Source organism: Benincasa hispida, chromosome 5, assembly GCF_009727055.1.
Source record: "Benincasa hispida cultivar B227 chromosome 5, ASM972705v1, whole genome shotgun sequence".
NCBI lineage: Eukaryota > Viridiplantae > Streptophyta > Magnoliopsida > Cucurbitales > Cucurbitaceae > Benincasa > Benincasa hispida.
The window spans coordinates 59,911,487-59,917,380 of record NC_052353.1 but is presented as its reverse complement, the minus strand read 5'-3'; positions in this window follow the sequence as shown (position 1 = coordinate 59,917,380).

Here is a 5,894-nt window from a genome sequence, read left to right as displayed (position 1 = left end):
TGCACGCATATAAATCTATCATCAATCCAACGCATAACATATTTTTCATATCAAGAGAAAAATTAAATATCCCCATCATTTACCATCACAATCATTCATTCTCATCATCATTCATCATTATAAACCCGATTGAGAGTTAAAGAGCGAACAATCATGGAATCATCGTGAGAGATGTCTAGACAACTATCCACATAGCTCAAACATGACGCTCTTAAAAAAAATTTCAATGCCCGTATGAAAGAAGGGAATCTGTCATAAAACACGTGTTAACATGATGGTCCACTTTAATGTGGTTGAAATGAACGGATCGTCATCGATGAGGCCAATCAAGTTAGCTTTATTCTAGAAACTCTGCCAGAGAGTTTCCTGCAGTTCCATAGTAATGTTGTTATGAACAAGCGAGGCTACAAATTACAAACTTACCAATCCTTGATGAAAGTCAAAGAGCAAAAGGGAGAGGAAAATGTTGCCACTTCCCCTAAGAAGTTCACTAGAGGTTAGACTTTTAGATCTAAGTGCGTGCCTTCTTTATCTAGCACCAAAAGTGGAAGAAACGGAAGGGAGGTTAGGAGAAGACCAAGGTTGCCAAAGGAACTTGCTTCCATTGCAACTAGTAAGGACACTGGAAATGGAACCGTCTCAAATATTTGGCAGAGAAGAAGAACGCCAAACAAGATAAATGTGATTTACTAGTTCTGGAAACATGTTTAGTAGAAAATGATGATTCAGCCTGGATAATGATAGAGTAAATTAACATGCAATGGAAGAAATCAGAATCTATAAGCATTCTAATTACACTTAATTTGAGTTTAAAACATGCTTCACAAAACTATTTTATAAGTGGGTTTGAGTAGTACATTCCTTTGAAGAATCCTCCTCCAATTCAGCAGAATACCACGAATTTGTGCTTGAAACTTGAAGCAGACCACCACAAAGATCTTCTCCACTAAACACTAGTATAGATTGTGTGGTGGAAACATTTAAATTGAGCTGGAATTAGGTGTATTTGAGAAAGGGTTGTAAGTTTTCTTTTTCTGCAGCAATTTGGTACTTATCTTAGCATGCATGGCTCTTCTTCAGCTTAAACTTCAATTTATCAATTCATAAACATGCAGACAGTGTGTGCGCATAGTGGCCAACATCTGCTTCATGAAATAATTGAAGAAATAAGTGGAGATTGAGTAAGGTGCTTAGCACCAAAGTGGCATTTTCCAACTTTTGGAAAATTCCACTTTCCATTTTTTTTTTAAATCAACAAAATGATTTTTAAAACAATTTTGTTTTTTTCAAATAAACTGATCTATTTATATATTAGTTTTATAAAATTAATTCAATCAATTAATTTTAGATAATATTAAATTAGTAAAACACCAATTCCACTACAATGAATTCAAGTTTATGTAATTAATATTTAAATCATTATTTAAACATTAATTGATTCTCCAACTTTGTTTAATTTCGATAGAATTAAACATTTCAATTGTATCGAATATGATTAATTAAACCTTATTTGAATTTGAACATTTCAAACTCTTAACCCTAATTTCAAAACTCATCTAAAAAACTCAATTTACTAATTTAAGTTACGAGCTAGTAGAGGGACCTTATAGACCTACATATCATGAGCTTCAACGATTTGCAATTAATTGGTTAAAATCTTTAAACCGAATTAATTACTATTTGTTAACTATCAAGACATACCATTATAACTCGATAGTTGCACTCTCCTCACTGTAGATGTATTTCTATTCATTTTAACCATAATCAGTAAGTTGATCCTTCACAAGTCGTTCATATTTACAGCTGGGTCAAAATTATCATTTTACCCCTGTAAATATATCTTGATCCTTAAGCTCCTACTGATCCTCTATTGAACAATAGCACAACTTATAAATCATGACCCTCTTTATAAAGAGAGGGTGGGCCCCATTATTCAAAACTAGGCATCAACACTTAAGAGAACAACATATCTGCTAACCCTAAGTCGGGTAGGAGTGAATTCCAACTTCAATCGCTATGTCCCAACTATCTATCCGGTCTTATCCCCAAAATGGGAGGCTTATTGAACAGTGTTGTTGGACTAATCTAATTTATGCAGATCAAAGGATAATCTCGAATAAATAGAAGTTCAGAGTTAGCTCAAGATTAAGATCGAGTTACCCTAGGTCATTTTAGTTTGAAATAGTCAATTTTAATAGTAAATGGTCATTATAAAGAAAAAGGACTATTTCGAGGTCCAATCTTGTGCAAACTCATTGCATAGGATACTCCCACTCACATGTCTCTACATGAATGATTTGTGGATCACACTATTCTTATTAGCGTACAAAAATGGGTCGTATCTAATAATGTCACCAGGATGCGATACCGAATTTCATCCATATACTTATAGACCATTTTGGCTATATATTTAACTACATCCTATTTATGTCACCACATAAAATTAAAGTATTCATACTATAGCCATGAATTTATTTATTGGCTTTTCATAATACAATGCAATATCAACAATTTTATTGAATAAAATGCTCAATCATACTTTAATTGATAAATAGAATATGTTAACACTATTTACGAACTGCGAGTTTAGGACATTCCCACAAATAATTGATTCAGGGGCAACTAATCATGTTTGTTCTTCTTTTCAGGGAATTAACTGTACGACCCGACCCCCTAGGACTTAAGTTAGGCCATTACTAAACACATGCATGCATGGAACTTAAAACGACACTCTGTTATGGTGAAATAAATGCTAATTAAATAAGGTAAATATAAAAGACTTTGCTATTTAATTTCAAATATTAAAAACAATGATAGAGTACCCATAAATCATAAATGATAATAAATAAATCTGGAAGCGAGTCTAAATAGTAAGTTTTAAACATCAACACTGAAAGCTAGGAAAAACATGAAAAGAAGTTTAAATCTCATGAGCGGAAGCATAAAACTTGTCCCAGTGGCTCGTTTACGAATTCTGCTTGCCATTCACCGACGCATCCCTACTCTTACCTGAAACATAAACATGAGAAATGATGAGTATAAAATACTCAGTAAGTAACCCCACTACTGGAGACAGGCTAGGCATCTATGTCCTCTAGATGCCTACCTCTAGTGGAACATATAAACTGCTCTAGTCCTCATGAGACACATACATACATGAAAAACTTATTTCTATCCTATTGTAGATAAGTATGCCCACTATCTCTAGTAAGTCCCGTAGGACCCCCAACCTCTGGTGAATCCCGAAGGAAACACAATCTCTTACATACACATGGTTATGCATACACCTCTTTCGTGTACACATAACCCACTTAATTGATGTACCTCCTTTCGTACACATGGTTTGAGATATACACCTCTTTCGTATACACATAACCCACTGAATGTGTACGTCTTTCGTATACATGGTTATGTATATACCTCTTTCGTATACACGTAACCCACTAAGTATGTACCTCTTTCGTGCACCCTAGATCCTCTCTATTAATATAGGGATGCGTACCTCTTTCTTACACATGGTTATGTATACACCTCTTTCGTATACACATAACCCATTGAGTATGTACCTCTTTTGTATACCCCAGTACCCTCTACTATGTATCACTTTCATACACACCAGCCCTAGTACATCTCTTTCATGTACTAGCGTCCTTGGATGTGCATCACTTTCATGCAGTCACATAGTTTGGAAAGGAAAAGATATTGCATCTAACTTCATATTACATATAACGTTCACATAATCATGAATTCTCTAAAATCTCCTGATCAAGGTCTTGATCATGTTAATTAACCTCAACATACATAATTAATTTAGTATTAATGGATCCACTCTAGTACATCACTTTCATGCACTAAACAATCAAATATTTGAAATTTCATAGTATATCATATAGTTTATACACTTTCATAATAAATCACATAAATAAGAACATCAACAAAATGCTCCAACTTTTACCTAACTTTCAGACATTCCCGTAGTAGTGTCACTTAACTCATAATTTAGGGTCATGCTCCATCGTCCTTTTAATATATTCCATAAATTCAAAATCATGCTCATACATTAACATGCTTCAGACATATTATCACATACTCATATATCTTTTCTAAACAGTCCATTAGTAAGATTACTTACCTCAACTTGGTAAAAAAAAACGCAAAACAAAATCATAAATCATAAATTTATCAGCAAAAGGCAGTTTCAATAGTATGATTATTTACCTCAACTTGGTAAAAAAAACGCAAAACAAAATCTCCTTAGAACTTCTTTAGCACACTTGAATCAACCTAAAGTTGTGGCTTGGTCCAAGAAAAATTCCAATACTCGATTTAATTAGCCAATCTGATCATGAATTAGATCCAAAATCAATAACTTAATTTTTCCCACTATTACTCTCAATCCAAAAGAATAACCATCCAACAACTTAGAAAACTTACCGATCTTCACCAATTTTCTGCGAAACAAATGGTATCTAGTTTGATGGTCAATCCCTCAAAACTTTCAAACCTTGAATCTAAGTTTCAAACCAAAGAGAGGTTACTAATTTCACCCAAAATCAAAGGGGTGAACTTCATCTCCCAAATTATAAGGAAAAATAAGTCTTACCTAAAGTTTTCCTCAAAATTCCGACAAAGATCGGGGCAATGGCGGCCAACAGTGCATTGACTTGTGGCTGCCATAGATAGGCAGCGTGTGTTGCTGTCAGACGGTATAAATTGTTTAGGCTAGCAGCTGGTAGTGAGGGTCTTACATGAGGAGGGTTTGCGAGAGTGAGAGAGAAGAAAAATTTCTAGTTTATAGATTTTATTCAGCAGCAATTACGAACAAAACAAAGCTTCAAACAATGATCCAACCGTTCAAAATGAAACTTTATATGTCTTGAACAGGTTGACCAAACCTGAGCACGATCCAACGGTTCAAACTCTAGAAATCAACAATTTTGTGGAAGCAAACCAAATTGCTTTCTCCCCCAATTTTTTACCTCTTTTCACTATCATTTAATTTCGAAAAAAATCACAATTCTTTTATTTTTTTCAAATTTTGAAAAGATAAATAAAATATTTTATCACAAAATCTCCAAAATCTACAAAGATTCTATTAAATTTAGAAATCAATTAACTTTTCAAATTATCTTAATTTAGGCTTCAAAAACCAAAATTAAAGGGTATAAGATCCATCAATTTGATACAATTAAATCATTCCAAATATTTAAATCAATTCAAAACCACATGAAATTAATTATCTCTTTTATTTATATTTTTTTAAGTTGGCCCTAAACTCCAAAATCAAAGAGAAGCAAAATTCAATATTTTCAAGATAATCAGTTCGAATATCTAATCAATTAAATTCAATTTAACCAATAAAAATTTTTCTATTATTTCAAATTAACCCCAATTTTCCAAATAAAAGGGAAATATAAACTCAATAATTTTAGATAATTAACTTAAATTTTCCTAAAATTCGGGATGTTACATTAGCTCTTGGCAACAATTCGGTACTAGCGAGATGACTATGTGGGTTGGAACTGGGGCAAGTCGTCACAGTAGTGGCAGTGGGAAGCCTCAGATTACTTTTACGTAAATCATTTTTACTGTTAAACAATGTATATGTAGTTGGTTTAAAAAGGAACTTGATTTCTATAAAATGTTTGTTCGAACAAAATTATACTTTAAATTTTAATGTAAATAGAGTGTTTATTTACAAAAATGGTGTTCTTATTAGTTCTGTAAACTTAGAAAGTAATGTTTATGTGCTAAGGTCGTTAGCATTAGTGCTTTTAAATACTGAAATGTTCAAAACTGCAACAACTCAATATTAAAGACAAAAGATTTCTCCTAAAGAAAATGCTGAACTTTGGCACCTAAGATTAGGTCACATAAATCTCAATAGGATTGAG